Source organism: Vombatus ursinus, unplaced genomic scaffold, assembly GCF_900497805.2.
Source record: "Vombatus ursinus unplaced genomic scaffold, bare-nosed wombat genome assembly UNPS02014874.1, whole genome shotgun sequence".
NCBI classification, from domain to species: Eukaryota; Metazoa; Chordata; class Mammalia; order Diprotodontia; family Vombatidae; genus Vombatus; species Vombatus ursinus.
This window is the reverse complement of record NW_020954652.1, coordinates 403472-420396: the sequence shown is the minus strand read 5'-3', so window position 1 is coordinate 420396 and position 16925 is coordinate 403472. Positions and strand designations below refer to the sequence as shown.

The following is a 16925-nucleotide window of genomic DNA, read 5'->3' as shown; positions in this document are numbered from 1 at the left end:
AGACCCACCAGCCTCTGCTTCGCCAGCCTCGGACACTACAGATGTATTCCACCACAACCAGCCAGACTGCATTTTCCGAGGTCAACAGTGGCCTGTTAGCTTCTTGGAGTCTTAAGCACAGAAAACACCAACGGGCTAAGTGATGATCACTGTCTTGTTTGACAAGGTCACTGATAGAAGCAGCCCTGCCAACAGCACCTTAGCCCTTCCCTATTCTGTGGGCTGCACGTATGTCAGTATTGTGGACTCACTGCCAGTCAGTCAACATAGAACTCTGACGTGCTCAGGAGGTGATTTGGAAGACTTGTCTTTGTTGTGTTTGATGAAGAGTTCACTTGGAAGCCTTCTTTCCCAAACAGCTTCTGTACCAAGAGACTTAGGTAGAACACTTCCCACTCAGCATTCATTCAGGGGCTCAGAGCTTTTAGAACTGGGAGGGACCCTCAAGATGACCTGCCCTAGGAATCCCCTTAACCATTTTTGTTGCATCCTGGATCCCTTGGGCAGTCTGATGAAGCCTATGTACTCCTTCTCGGAATAACATTTTTAAATGCATGAAGTAAAATACATAGGATTGAAAACCCAATACACCTAAAGATATTGATCAAAAGATTTTTTAAAAAAATACAAGTTTATAGACCCCAGGTTAAAGAACCCCTGATTCTACTCCAACTTCTTCTTTTTACAGATGAAGAAACTGAAACCTGTTCAACCATTCATTCAAAAACCATCTGCTGTATGACCATTTGTCAGGGATGTTGTGGAGAGGATACAGATTGGACTAGATGGGGTCTGAGGTCTCTTCCAATGCTGATTCCTTATTGAATCGCTTCTAGGTGCAACGTAGTCTCGTGTGCCAGGCACTAGGGGAAATAGGAAAAAAAAAAACCCTACAGTCCCTGCCCTGGAGGACGTTGTAGTCCAGGAGATGATAAGACACACATGCAGGTCGATATATGAAAGAGTGAGACTGGAGAAGAATGACGTGAAATTCTCCCAGAACTTTTGTATCAGGGATCTTTGATTTTAGAGCTAGTAGGAGGGGACCTTAGAAGTCGTCTAGACCAAACTTTCTCATTTGTATAGATGAGGAAACAGGCCCAGAGGAAAGAAGCCACTTGTTCAGGGTAACATAGGCTGGGATTCAAACTGAGGTCCCCTGAGTCCAAATCTGGGGTTCTTTACACTGTACCCCGCTAAGAGATCTGAGGAGGAAGAGATCATTATTGGCTGGGCTAGATAGTGGAAGGTTTCATAGAAGAGCTGACTGTCTCTGGTGGGCATCCTTATAAAAGGAAGAGTTAAAATGTTATGTTTTCCTTTTAAAAAAAAAGAGCTCCCTACTTACTTGTGCTTCAGCCTTAAAAAAATCAAACCAAACCCCAAAACCAAAACCCCAAAACACACAACAATAACAACCGACCAGAGGATACAGCTGCATGGCTAAACCGGAGCCCAAAAGGGAAGGGGGTTAAGGAAGGGGAGGGGGGAAGAAGGAAACTAGCACTAGGATCCTCTCTGTCACCTATTCCAGCTTTGATCTGGCTGAATAGACAGCCCATGGGCATGGGGAAAGGCCAAGAGACTGCTGGAATTAGGGAAAAAAATTGGGGAATCCCTGGAGGTGTTATTGAGCTTGGAATGAACCATGAATGGTAGAATTTAGAATTGGAGAGAATCTTAGAGAGCATATAAATTGAGAAAATTAAGGACAGGACAGGAAAAAGTGTTGCCCAAAGCCACACAGACAGTAGGCGACCCAGTATTGAAACCCAGATTCTCTTACTCTTTAGGCATATGCTGTCTCCTTACCATGTAACCTCACTCTCAGAATCCTTCCTTCCTTCCTTTTTTTTCTTTCTTTCCTTCCTTCTTTTCCTTCCTTCTTTCTTTTCCTTCCTTCCTTTCTTCTTTTCTGCCTTCGTGCCTTCTTGCCTTCCTTCCTTTCTGCCTGGCTTCCTTCCTTCCTTCTTTTTCTTCCTTGCTTCTTTTCCTTCCTTCCTTCTTTTTCTTCCTTCTTTTCCTTCCTTCCTTCCTTCCTTCCTTCCTTCCTTCCTTCCTTCCTTCCTTCCTTCCTTCCTTCCTTCCTTCCTTCCTTTCTGCCTTCCTTCCTTCCTTCCTGCCTTCTTGCCTTCTTTCCTGCCTTCCTGCCTTCCTACAAAGCTGAGTGAGAAGGCTTAAAGAGTGAACTTGAACTGAGTTGTTGTGAGCTCCCTGAACAGGGCAGCATCATGGTGAGTAAATAACAGGATGTTCTGGTTTGTATTGCCCAGAGATTGCCAGTTTGATGAGCTTTGGCAGTTGGCTGGCTTGAAGACAGCTGCTATTTACATTAAGAGCTATCACTTTCTATACTCCATTTGAAGGATGGTGCTTGACTGAAAGAGCTTATAAAGGCTGTGTTCAAGTAGAGGGTCCCCCCAGCTGAAGAGTGGTGAGGCTCAAAAGTCAATCGGTGAGCACAGAAGCATATTCGGGTGGGCAGACGTTCCTGAAGACACCAGTAACATCAAAGCCTGCAGTCCAGAGTTGTACTAAGTACGTGAGTTTTCCCTGCCATGTTCCTATGATTGTGTGCCCCTTGATCCCCATAGCTGCTGAGTGCATTGGTGGAAGAGTATGATCTAGGTTTATATATGTAGAAACATAATATTATAAATTTATAATTGGAATATTTAATTATAAATGTAATAATATATGTTTTGCATAGCATTATATACATATGTATTAAATTATTTATGTATTTGCTTTAACAGGTTAGTATCTATAATATTTTTTCTTTACCTTATTAAATGTTGGTGCTTAAGATCTAAAAATGTCATTATTGTGAGTGGTTGGTTGTGTAGCTTGTTCGGTGCTGCCACTTGCTGTTTGTTCTTTGTTCTCAGAGAGGACCGTGGCATCAGGAAGGTGATGCCAGGACAGTGAGGGAGGCCTGTGTAAGGTCACCAGACTCACTCTCTCCTCCAGAGCCATCTGGGTCCAGTGGCCAGATATGGATCAGGACGACTGGAGATGGCCCTGGATGCAGTGGGAGAACTTGGCCTTTTCAAGTAAAGGTCCTTAGCAGGTCTCAGTTTGACTGAGGCAAAGCCTATTCAGTGATTAAGGCTTAATAAGAAATGAAGCAAAGAATGGCCTCTTAAAAAAAAGAAAAGATCCGGGAGGAAAGGACCCTCAGAGTTTCTGGCCAAAACAGAAACGATTGCTATTTACATACCTTCGGAGCCAATGGTGGTGGGGATGCCCAAACAATGACTTCATATGCAATTTTATGTCTGTTCTTTATATATGGAAATGATACAGTTGAAATATGACAGTTTCATTAAAAATTTCATATATGTATATAAGTATGTCTGCATTTTACTAGCAGTAACATCATTAAGGCATAGACCTAGCAGGGGAATTATTGAGTCAACGTGTATGAACAGTTTTATTGTTTAATTCCCAAAAGATAACAGCATTTCAGTGTTCACCCAGTGATGCAGTGGCATACCTGTTTCTCTATAGCCCCATCAGCATTGAATTTTTATTGTTTTTCCCTATATTTACCAATTTAATGGGTGGATGATGGTATTTTGAAATGTTTAAATTTATATTTTTCTGATGATTAGAGAGTTAGGGCAATTTGTCATGTGGTTATTGGGGAGGGGGGAGTACAACCTGTTCTTATCTTTTAACTACTTGTATCTATAGAGAAATGAATCTTACTCATAAATGGTGTCACTTCCTTATGGATTTTGGATGCCAGATTTTTATCAGAAATGTTTAAGGGCAACACATGTTTTTTTAACCAATGGAAATAGGGATTAAAAGTAATCAATAGCTGTCATAAGGATGGATAGATGGATGTAAGTCTCTGACCTTTTTTCAGCACCAGGTATACAAACTCCCTCAGCCCTGAGAATTAAGTTATTGCCCAGCCTCTGGGTATTGTATTTGCTTCTTGCTGTAAAACAGGGCTCCCCAAAGCTATAGGAAATGGTTGGAGGTAGGAACCCCAAGTTACCACTTACCAAGGCTGTCTCCATTAAATGACTACCACTATAAAATAATGATAATAGTAATTATGACGAAATTATGTCACTAATAACAGTCGACGTGTTGTCCTCTACATTTGCAAAATCCTTTCCATTTCTCATTTGATCTTCACATCAACCCTGCGAGGTAAGGTAACCACTAATATGGCCACTGTTTGAATGAAGAACTCTGAGGTTTAACGTGGATGTGACCCACTGGGCATCACAGATTTACTAAGTATTAAAGGTAGTTTTTGAATTTAGGTCTTCCTAACACCGACTCCAATACTCTTATCCTGCCTCCTCAATAAATCAAAGCAAATAACTGAGTGTGCTGAATGCTAACAGGATGCTTTCAAAAATCAGTTTCTCTTTCCTCTAGGTTTTTTTTAAATAAATTTTTATTGATTTTTTTATAACATATATTTTCTATTGCATCCTTCTACCCAATTCTTCCATGAGAGCCATCTCAGATAATGAAAAGATAAAAGAGGAAGGAACAAACAACAAAGTCTATAAAACTTAGCAGAACAGCGTGGCAAAAAAAAAAAAAAATTAATATTATATGCAGTTCCCCAGAAGTAGAAAGCTGATTTCTCATTTCTCTTCTTTGAGGCCAAGCTTGTTTATGCTCATTTTGAAACATTCAGTTTCTGCTGTTTCATTATTGCTGTTCTTTCTTTCTACATTACTGTAGTCGTCGTGTATTATTGTTTTCTTGATTCTGTTTCAGATGCCTCTGATCAAATGAGATCATATTTGTCAAGCACAGTGCCTGGAATATAGTAGGCACTTAATAAGTGCTTGTTCCTTTCTCCCTTCCTCTGTGTATTTCACTTTGCATCAGTTTTTGTCTTCTCCTGTTTCTTTACGTCTCCTTCATTTCTCACTATAAACAGCTGAGCTTAGGATTTCCTGTTATGTGACTATTTGAGGTCATCATCTCTACGCCCCTCCCCAACCAACTGTGCCTTCCTGTACTGATAAAGCTGCTTTGAAGTTAGAAGCTTTGCAAGTGCAAACAGGAGACCTTGCTAGCAACCCATAGCATTATCAACAAGAAAGGAGATTAATTGGAAATATTTTGTTTCCCAATTCTGACGTACTTGCCAGGTGAGGTAACCTCCAGGAAGGTCAAACTGTATCTAAACAATATAGTGACTGGCCCTGAGAACATGTGTGTTTTATCTCGTGGACTATTGTTCAGTTCTAACGTACATGCCTACGTGTGTGTGTGTCTGTGTGTGTGTGTGAGAGAGAGAGAGAGAGAGAGAGAGAGACATAGACAGAAAGTCAGAGAGAGAAAGAGAGAGACAGGAGGGGAGGAGAGAAGGGGGGGAGGAGGGGAGGGGAAGGTGAGAGAGAGAGAAGAGATAGACAGAGAGAAAGTCAGAGACAGAGATAAAGAGAGAGGAGTGAGACAGAGACAGAGAATAAGCCAGAGAAGACAGAGTTTCAAGTATCCATTAGACTGTGAGTTTCTTGAGATCATAGACTGTTTTTTTTTTTTAGCCTTTATATCCCCAGTGCTTAGCACAATGTCTGGTACATGGTAGGTGTTTAATAAATGCGTGTTGACTTGACTACTTAGCCTAGCATTCAAAACTTCCACAAACAGACCTTAGGTTACATTTCTAGGTATTCTCACATTTCTTCTCTGCTTCCATTTCATACTCCAGGCAAACTGGACTCTTCTACTGTTCCATGAAAACTCCCATATTTTCTCACATCTACATTTCCCAGTGACTGGAGTGCTACCTCACCCCCCCACTCTCATCCCTTCTGTGTGATGAAATTCTACCATATTTCAAGACTCAGCTCAGATCTAATCTTTTCCATGAAGCCAACAGTAATTAGAATTTTCCTTTTTTTTTTTCTTTCAGGAATCCTATAAGCCTGTGTTTTCACATAGGTGCCTCTCATTCTATTTTATATTATAATTATTTCTGCATGTATCTTACCTCTGTTACCAGACTAGCACCAGGACCGTGTCTCATTCAGTACCATACTCTACATACAAGAAGTACTTAATAAATGTTCGTTTGGTGGAAAAAAATGGATGCTTATCTTTCTCTACACTTCAGTGCCTACCACAGTGTTTTGCTTACAGCATGGCTTCATTGCTAATTAATGAATTCTACAAAGAGTTAGTATTGGCTGGATATATCATAGGCAGACTGAGAAGGTATAGTGAGCTGGGCTCAGAGTTGAACAGGGATAGGAGAGTGAGCTGGTTTGCCTTTGAGAAATTGTTCAATTCTTTTAATGACTCCAAACTTTAATGGCTTTTCTTTTTGAGCTAATCATGAGTAAATATCACCTCACCCCCCCCCCCCACTTCAGCTCCCAAATATGCTCTATCATTTGAAATGGATACTGACTACTTCTTATAGTTCTGGGTGAATCTTAGGTACGGAATGAATTCTTGTTTTTCAGTCATTTTTTAGTCATGTCCTACTCTTTGTGACCTCATTTGGGGTTTTCTTAGCAAAGATATTGGAGTAGTTTACCATTTCCTTCTCCAGTTCATTTTGCAGATGAAGAAACTGAGGTAAACAGGGTTAAGTGACCTGCCCAGGGTCACACAGCATAGTAAGTGTCTGAAGATGAGTCTTCCTGAGTTTAAATCTGGCCTCGGACACTTACTAGCTGTGTGATCCTGGTTAAGTCGCCTAACCCTGTTTGCCTCAGTTTCTTCATCTGCAAAATGAGCTAGAGAAGGAAATGGCAAACCACTCCAATATCTTTTGCCAAGAAAACCCCAAACAGAGTCACAAAGAGTCAGACATGACTGAAAAATGACTTAACAAAAACTGAGGTCAAAACTATTTTCATAATCATACCAAGATGCTTTCATTTCTAATGTGGTGCATTTGATACATATTACATTGCCAGGGGTGTGCTGGGGCCAGCTCCACCTAGCTCCTAAGAGCTGATTGTTAAATTTTAAATGTGAGCATTTACACCTCCAAAATCTACAAATCAGATCTTGATTTATTTAGTTTAGGTGATTGTCTAGACCTAAGAAAGTGATGAAGAAAATGTTAATAGTAATGCAAATTAAACTTAAAAGTATGTTCTTTATACATTTTTCTTTGGGAGGGAGAGTCTATTGTTAAATATCTACTACCATGCTCCCTAGATATAACCCACATAGACAAAAATTATTGGGATGGTCCTCAATAATTTTTAATAGCTAGCATTTATGTAATGCTTTAAGATTTGCAAAGTACTTACATATACACAACAACCCCATGAGGTCAGTGCTGTCATCACCCCCACTTTACAGATGAGGAAACTGAGGCAAATGCTAAGGTTCCTTCCAACATTAAATTATGATCCCATATTCTCCTGTTTTATACTCAGCTTAATGTTTATTCTCAGGAAATTATTAAAGAAACTGATTTCAGCAAAATTTAAAAATGAAACAAAAACAACCACAAAAACCCAAGCTGAATTCCTTGATCAGACTCACGGGTTCCTGAAAATTCCTTTGACTTCACTCTGATTACAATGTAAAATACCCCAGTACAAGATTAGATTTAGGACTGGAAAGGACATTACAAAGTCACTTAGTTCAATCTTTTCATTTTACAGATATGGAAACCGAGACTCTGAGATTGGAACCCAGGTCTTTTGATTCCACATTTAGCATTCTCAAGATTTAGCTTGGAGAGTTATGTGGTACACCAAGAGGTTCAATAGCTCACCTACAGTCACCAAGCTGTTATCAGTCAATCAGCAAACATTTATTGATCACCCACTATGTGCCAGGCACCGTGCTAAGTGCTGGGAATACAAAAGAGGCAAAAGACATCCCTTGCCCTCAAAGAGCTTACAGTCTAACACGCCAAACAAATATATACAAAGCAAGCTATATTCAGGATAAATAGGAAATAGTTAACAGAGGGAAAGCACTGGAGTTAAGAGGGATTGGGAAAGACTTCCAGTAAAGGATGGGATTTCATTTGGGGCTTTAAGGAAGCCAGGGATGCCAGTAGTATATGTCAAATGCAGATTTTTTTTTTTAGGCAATTGGGGTTAACTGACTTGCCCAAGGCCACACAGCTAGTGTCAAGTGTTTGGTCTGAGGTTGGATTTGAACTCAGATCCTCCTGACTTAAGAGCTGGTGCTCTATCCACTGCACCACCTAGCTGCCCCCTCAAATTCAGATCTTGAACCCAGGTCTTTCTGCTCCAAGACCAGTCTTCTATGCCCCTGTACCATACTCTTTATGGCGTTCTTATACCAGATAGTATTGTCCTGATCCCACCACTCTTAGTGTGCTCTCCTTCTTCTGGTTCGCTAGTAACTCAGTGAGGTGTGAACCCAGTACCTTGCATTTTTTTGGAGTGGGGGGGGGAGGGAGGGCAGGTTTCAGGCCTATCATTTCATTACAGTAGGGAATTCTTGGTAAGAAACTCCCTGTACCAATACAGATCAACAGCGGTATAAGAGTCAAAGAGTTGTCTAGGGCACTGAGCAATTAAGTGATTTATCGGAGGCTAGATTTGAACCTTGGGCTTCTAGACTCAAGGACTGGCTCTCTTATCATTCTACTTCCTGCCTGGCACATAGTAGATGAAATAAATGTTTGGGTTTTTTTTTGCTTTTTGGTGAGGCGATCAGGGTTAAATGACTTGCCCAAGGTCACACAGTTAGTAAGTGTTAAGTGTCTAAGGCTGGATTTGAATTCAGGTCCTCCTGACTGCAAGACCAGAGCTCTATTCACTGCACCACCTAGCTGCCCCCTAGATTTCTTTTTTAAGGACCAACATTTAAATCCAAAGCACTCTAGGTCTCATTGACTGGCCCATAATAGGTCCTAACCCAAGCCTCATTTGGTCATTATTTGGGCTCTGAAGGTTCAAAGTGAATGTAAACAGCAATTGTTTCTATTTTGGCCAGAAACCCTGAGGGTCTTTCCCTCCCAGATTGATTTTTTTTTTTAAACTAGGTAGAAGAGGCCATTCTTTGCCTCATTTCTTACCTAGCCTTAATCACTGAATGGACATAGCCAATGGACAAACTAGACTAGCTTAAAGAGACCTAGGTCTCCCACTGCATCTGGGGCCATCTCCAGTCGTCCTGATCTGGCCACTAGACCCAGATGGCTCCGGAGGAGAAAGTGAGGCTAGTGACTTTGCACAACCCTTCTTCACTTATATCCAATTCACTTGCATGTCATGTGATTACCTCCTTGATGTCATGGTCCTCTTCCAGAATGAAGGACAAACAACAACAACATATAGGTGCTTAATAAATGCATATTTCCCTCTCCTTCCCCTTTCCCATGTTACAGATGAGGAAAATAAGGCTCTTGGAGGTGAGGAAACTTGCTCAAAGACAACAAGTAGGGTTCAGTGTCTTGATTCCAAATCCAAGCTTTTCTAATGTTGAAAAAACAAACAGAGAAAAGAAAAACACCTTAATGCCAACAAGGACTCCAATTGTAATTTGCTATGGCCATGAAATATAATGTTTTCTATGAAACAGAGTTGTTTGTCAGCTCTGACTTATAGAAAAGGTTGTTAGAAACAAACTGCATTCCTGGGTTTGTCAAAGGGTTGACTTGCTATACCTTTGCCCAGGCAGTGCCCCATGTCTGGAATGCCCTCCCTCCTTACCACCAGCTTGTTTTCTGCTTTCTGATGCCACCATTTTTACTCTTTGGTCATAAGAGCAAGAACATGAGGTGAAAGAACCTTGCTTGGCTTTCTCCCACCGGCAGCAGTCCAACCCACATCCCTGAGAATTCACATTGGGGCAGAGAAGGACAAGACAAATGTCAGGAGTTGGTAAACAAACAATTTTGTTTTATGTCAGCAGGCTGACTTAATGAAAACCTTCAAGGGCTCCTCACCTGACTCCACTGAGAGAGATGAGCCAATCCCATTGGGGGAAAAATATATTTGTTTTCTCTTTGCCACATTTGTTTACACTTGGGGACTGTTTAACTTGGTCTCCATAGAGGAGCTGGAGACAGTCACATCACTCTGGGCACCCACCATCACCTTGCCCTTTGCTGGCAGCAGGCAGATGAGGCAGGATCTCCAGAAACCTCCGGGTGTTTTTTGTCTGTTTCTTTTTTGTTTTTAAATTGGAGCATAATTCTTGCCTCTTAAAAGTCTCATTCTCCTTTATAGAGGAAGGGTGCCCAATAAATGCCAGATTTGAGTGAGAACCAAGGGGAGAGAAGCAGGACGGTTTCTCTTTCATTTTGAGTACTTTTTAAAGAAAAAAATAGATTTTTACTTTTAACTTTTACTCTTTAGTGACCTGGGCTCCCTTGCAAGGCAGTAGTGCCAAGCCTTTCTAGGAGGATTGTTAGATGTGTGTATTTCATTCTGGCTTTGTCTAATTTCTTCCTTGTATCTCTCCCTTTACCTCTCCCTTCCTAAGAGTCATCTCTTATAACAATTTTTTAAAAAGAGAAAAAAACCCAGCAAAATCTATAACTATATACATACATACATATATATGTGTGTGTAGATATATACACCTGATATTACATGCAATGTTTTACTCACCTCTGCAAAAAGAGTAGAGGGAGGCATCTTCTATCTCGTCTTTGGAGCCATGATTATTCTTTGTTGATTTCAAAACATTCCATTGACATACAGATGTAATCCTTATGTATTCTGTTTTCCTGGTTGCTCTTTCTTCACTTTGTATCAGTTTGTGTCAGTCTTCCCATGCTTCTCTGTATTTGTCATGTTCATTGTTTCCTTATATCATAATAATATCCTTTTACATTTGTGTATCACAATTTGTTGAGCTGTTTCCCAATCCATAGGCATCAACTTTGTCTACTATTGTTTACAATCACAAAAGGTCCTGTTATATTTTGGCATCCATAGAGATTTTCTTTTTGACAAGGACCTCCTCTGTGTGATTCTCCTTTAAAGGGGAAAGACTCCATGATCTGACGATCCTAGTCGTGTTATTTACCTAAAAAGAGACACAGAGAACCATAGGATCATGGAGTAAAAAGGGGCTTCAGGTAGCCCCCTGCTCCTGCCAAATGACAGACAGGTAACTTTCACACTCCTCAGAGAAGGTTTTTCTGAAGCCAGATTGAGTTCAATTCAACTCAGTTCAGTTCAATACATGTTAATTTAGTGTTTACTACCAGACAAAGTAGTTGGTGAGCTGAATTTCTTAGGAAGAGCTGGGTTCAAATCCAGTCTCTGACATTTATAAGCTATGTGACTGTAGGAAAGTCACTTAAAGACCTCAGGTTTCTTATCTATAAACAGGGAATAATAATACCTGTGGTTTCTATCTCACCGTGTTGTTGTGAGGCTCCGATAAGATTGTATATACTTTGCAGACTTGAAAGCAAATGAGTAAATAATTGTAAAGCTTTCACTTCAGTGCTTGGCACATAGTAAGCACTATGTAAATGTTAGCTATCTTTATTATTATTAATTATGCAAGGCACTGAGCATTCAAAGACAACAACAATATAGTCCCTGCCCTCAAGAAACTTACCTTCTATTAGGGATAAAAACAAGGAGATACAAAATAATTTTGAGAGGGAGAAAGACCTAACAACTGGGGGATTAGGTTAGGTATCATGTAGAAAGTGACTCCTAAATGGTGATTTGAAGAAATTGAGAGGCAAAGGTGAGAAGCAAGTGAACTCCAGACATAGGGGATCAACTGTGCAAACACACAGTGGTGGGAGTAGTGGGAGCAGCAGGTAGTCCAGTTTAACTAAAAGAGGAACTGCAGGAAGAAGATATAGGAAATTATATTGGAAAGTTAGGTGGGCACAAGACTGTGGAGGGCCTTAAATGCCAGGCTAAGGAATTCATATGAAGCATTTCATGCTCCTTGCTACACGCAGGCCCTCAGAAGATTCCACAGATTCAAGGCACTCTGTGGGTTTGTACCCACTTGGAATAAGTGCTCATGGGCCCTCACCAGTGTGTTTACTTTTATCAGTAAGATAAGTTAAAAAAAAGTTTTAATCAAATGAAATTACAAATGAAGAAAAGATGCCCTAAATGCACACAGTGGGCATACTTTTCCATAGGTTACCACACCGCCTGTGGTGAAGGTCTCACACACAGCCAGGGAACATGTGTGAAGGGGCACAAGCAAGGAACCCATGTAGTCAGAACAAATGTGTTGAAGGCACAAATGGGGGGACACATGTGGCCAGGATGTAATGGTAAAAAGGATAGTTCACACTTTTGATACTACAGAACTACAGATGCTTTTTTGCTGAAGTTCTCATTTTTTGCCTGGTGCCACTTTCTCTGTCTGCTGGGTGTGCCATCTCTTCTGGGCATCATATCTCTGGTCTCTATCACATCATATCGACTGGGAGTTTATCTCCACTGGTCTCAAGGTTGCTGAGTTTTCTGCCATCATCTGCCAGGCATCTGCTGTTTAATGTCTTCAGGGCCATCTGAAACTCTATGTCACTGATGGCTCTCTATTTTCAATTAATAAATATTATTTAAGTATCTGCTGAGGGCCAGATACTGCTCTTGGCACTAAGGATACAGCTACAAAAAGAAAAACAAACCACCATCAAAGAGCTTACATTCCAATAGGGGCGACAAGTACATATGCATATATGTGTATATATGTGTATATATATATATATATATATATGCACACAAACATACATACATACAGTGTATGATCTCTAAGTAACCCCAGACAATTCTCTTAGATTAGTTTATGACAAAGTGATACCTTGCATTGGAAGAAAGGGGTTTTCTCCTCTGGGAGTTCCATATGGTAATGAAATCATAGGATCAGTCCTCATCCTATTTTTCTGCTGCTTAGGACCTGAGGTCCTTAAACCCAGACAACTATCTGACTTGGGAGTAGAAAATGGTTGTTAATAGCTTTTAAATCTTTGATTATGACTTGGGATCTCTGAAACCCATTTTGAGGAATCTGCTTTTTACTGCTTCAAAAAAAAACCAAACCCAAAACCTTCACAGTGGCTGTCTAGGGATTGAGTCAAGAGGCAACTTTTGCTTCCAAGATCTTTCTTCACTGGTGTATAAGTGAAAGTAGAGGTAAGGACAAAAGACCAGATGAAGCCCGGATTAGCCTCTGCCCTCCACCCACCACATTCCTACCTTTGTTACGTACACCTGCTGTGTTTATCCTGTAAGCTCAGGACGCAGTGGGTGACTGTAGTCTTCCAAGTCTAACCAAGCTCTAAGCTCTCCACAGTGCCTGCTTCAGCTGCCTCATGGCCATTGGAACAAATTGTTCTCATCACCCATTACCCACCAGAGTAAGTCTTCACATGCTTTGCTTCACAAACACCTCCCACGCACTGATGGATTTGATTACCCTTGGTTACCCTCACCCTGGTGTAGCCTGTGTGCCAAAACGGTTCACTGGAATGTGGCTGCTGAGCGGGCTACAACTTGTTAGAGTCACAGGTGAGAGTTAAGTGAATCAAGTAGAAACCAAAGGTGGTGAGCAGCCCTGAAAATGGCTAGGCAGCCTCATGCCAGAGGTACTCGTCTTCCCTGAACACATCCTACATCTCAAGGTCTCTCTGAAGAACTTTAGAATTGATTGTGTGACGTGGGAGACACTGGCACAGGACTGCCCAACATGGCGCACCCTCATCAGAGAAGGTGCTGTGCTCTGTGAACAAAGGAGAATTGAAGTAGCTCAAAAGAAAGGGGAGATGCACAGATTTAGAGAATCCACCCTGAATGTTCGCATGGACTGTTTGTGCCCAACCTGTGGCAGAACATTCCGAGCTGGTATTGATTTCATCAGCCGCAGCTGGACACAATGTAACTGAACTCTGACATAGTGATGTCATTTCTGGACCTCTTAGAGAACGAAGGAAAACAATTAACCAATCCTGTAAGCAGTGTGGCGCCCCTGAAGGTTTTCTTCAACATTAACTTGGTATCTGAGGGTAGGGAGGATTAGAGATGGAAGAGACTGGAAGCAAGAGACAGCGTATAGAAAGCTATTGTTCAGGCAAGAGAGAAAGGGGGTCGATACTGGAATGGTGACTGTAAGTGGAAAGGAGAGGAAGGATATCGGAGGGATGTTGTTTCCTGAGGAGGTAGGATCACCAAAGCTTGGCAACTAATGGGATGCACTAGCTTTGAGGCAAGAGTGAACAGGGGATAGCTCCTATTAACTCTGAGAGCTGATTGTTAAATTTTCAGGGTGAGCATTTATACCTTGAAAATCAGCAAATGCTACAAATCAGGGCTTGATTTATTGTTTTGTTGATTGTCTAGACTTAAGATAGTGATGGAGAAAATGGTAAGAATGCAGATTAAACTTAAAAGTGTGCCTTATGTACTTTTTTTTTCCAGGAGAGCTGGTTGTTAAACTTTTACCAGCCTACCCCTGCTTTAAGGTCACAGTCCTGGGTCACTTGAAGGGATGTTGTTACCCTCAATAGAAATAGTTAAGTTTCACATTTCATAGTGTGTGTCGGAGGTAGGATTTGAACCTGGGTCTTCCTGGCTTCAAGACAAGCCCTTAATTTCCTACACTAGGCTGCTTTTCATCTTGTACAACAAACATTTGTATTTGTTGAATAGATTTTTAGGCAGAAAGACCGATGATGATGATGATGATAATAATCTAGCCTTGATGTAGTGTTTTTTCCTTTCTCTGTATCCCCAGCACTAAGCACAGTGCCTGGCACATAGTAAGTGCTTAATAAATTTGAGTCGATTAACTGATTGCTTTAAGGTTTGCAAAGTGCTTTACCCTTATCACATTTGATCCTCACAATAACTCTTGGAGTTAGTTGCTATTATCACTCTCATTTTACAGATGAAGAAACTGAAGCAAGCATCTTTTTTTGTTTTTTTGTTTACTATGTGTAAGTACCTGACACATACTAAGCGTTAGATAAATGTTAGTTATTATTATTATTTTATTTTTATTAGGGGGAAAAGTAGGAGGGAGAGAAAAATAAATTTGTTTGTTTTTTTTTTAAAGGCAGTTGGAGTTAAGTGACTTGCCCAAGGTCACACAGCTAGTGAGTGTCAAATGTTTGGTCTGAGGTCGGATTTGAACTCAGGTCTTCCTGACTTCAGGGCCGGTGCTCTATCCACTGCAGCATCTAGTTGTCTCAATAAATTTTTTAATTAAAAAAAAAAAAGAGCTCTGCTACTTATTACCTGTGTAACTTCCAGCAAGTCACTTAATCTCCGTAGGCCTTAGTTTCTTTGTAAAAGGAAGACGTTGGAATAGAAGGATCCTGAAGTGCCCTTAGCTTTAGACCTAGCATCCTCTGAGCTCCAGCAGGGTTCTTAACCTTGTTTGGGTCATAGGGCAATCTGGTGAAGCCTGTGGACCCCTTCTCAGAATCATTTTTTTTTTAGGCAATTGGGGTTAAGTGACTTGCCCAGGGTCACACAGCTAGTAAGTGTCAAGTGTTTGGTCTGAGGCCTCATCTGAACTCAGGTCCTCCTGATTTCAGGGCCCGTGTTCTATCTACTGTGCCACCTAGCTGCCCTTCAGAATCATATTTTTAAATATATAAAATAAAATAACATCCATTGAAATATAAAGGAAACCAGCAAAATTGAAGTAGTTATCAAGATATTTTTAGAAAGTTGATATATCCCAGATTAAGGACATTTTATCTCTTAAAAATTTTTAAACAAACATTTATTAAGCACCTATTGTGTGCCAGGCACTGTGCTAAGCATTTAAAAATATTTTGTTGGATCCTCACAACAACCCTGGAAGGTAGGGGCTGTTATTACTCCTTTTTTACAGACGAGGGTTAAGTGACTTGCTTAAGGTTGCACAGCCTATAAATGTCTGAGGCTGGATTTGAAGTCAGATCTTCCTGACTGCAGGTCAAGGGCTCTATCCACTGGGTCATGCAGCTGCCTCTAGGCTCTCTAGGTACCTACAGGAAAGTGACCAGAGGCTGCTGGTTTTCCAAACTCAACACAGACATCAACCATAGAACCCAGGGCTATGCCTAATCACTCAACTCGTTTTACTTGGCTTCTCAGAGTCACTGCTCCCATGCTGATCTCCTCCCCTGCAAGCACCTTTTAGAACTTCCTGATGACTGGATTGTATGTCCCCGTGACTTACTCTCTCCACCACTCTGCCCACTTGGCATTTATGTTAATTCTCTAGTCTTCATCATTGCATGCCAGTGATCCCTCCATCAGTGTAGATGGCCAGTCCTTTATAAATGATCTAGAGGTGTCGTTTGAGTGCTGCCAAACAGCTCGTCATCTTCAGGCCAACCCTAAGATGGGCCTTGTCAAAGGAGAAATATCTTCTCTTGTGTTTTCAAGTTATTATCAGTCTTTCTGCCTAAAAATCTATTCAACTAATACTTACAAATATTTGTTGTACAAGGGAGTTAAGGGCCTGTCTTGAACCCAGGAAGACCCAGGTTCACATCCTACCTCTGACACACACTGTGAAATGTGAACTGCTGCTGAAATAAATCTACCACAACACAAAATTTATGGAGGTAAGAAAAAGGTAGATTTTCTTATTTTTTCTTCTTCTTTTTTTGTTTTTTAAATTTTTTTTTTTAGATTTTCTTAGTCTTAAGCATAAGTTCAGAACTCAGGCAAAAAATAAATTCTGAACCCCAATTTATATTCCAATGAGGCCTCAAAGTGACAGAGAAACATTTTTTCCCATATTGCAATCTTGCATGTCTATCTTTGGGCAAAGAAGTTAAAGAAAAGACAGATTCATGATCCCGTCCTTCCTTCAATGTCATAAAAGTCAAACAAATTTAAATAGAGTCATAATCTCATCTATAAACAAACCTAGTTAAACAGACTGTATAGGTAAACTAAGTCATGCGATAGATTAAATTACATTTAAAGGGTTCACAAACAGGCTGATTGAAGGGGAGCGTTTAAATATCTGCCAAGAAGTCAGGGACAGTTGAGATT

The 16925-nt window shown here is 40.7% G+C and overlaps 1 protein-coding gene and 1 long non-coding RNA gene across 2 annotated transcripts in view; one reads left to right on the top strand and one right to left on the bottom strand.

The window, feature by feature from the left end:
- The first annotated feature begins 2137 nt into the window (after positions 1 to 2137).
- Positions 2138 to 16925, top strand: part of SOCS2 (suppressor of cytokine signaling 2) — a 33553-nt gene continuing 18765 nt past the window's right edge. The window contains exons 1-2 of the mRNA XM_027842505.1: positions 2138 to 2234; positions 2367 to 2538. The gene's annotated coding sequence lies outside the window, so the exon portion shown is untranslated. The remainder of the gene's footprint in view (positions 2235 to 2366; positions 2539 to 16925) is intronic.
- Positions 9272 to 13570, bottom strand: LOC114028248. Its single transcript, XR_003567341.1, has 3 exons — positions 13128 to 13570; positions 10551 to 10971; positions 9272 to 9410 (listed from the first exon to the last, which is right to left on the bottom strand). It is a non-coding gene; the product is annotated as an uncharacterized LOC114028248 (long non-coding RNA).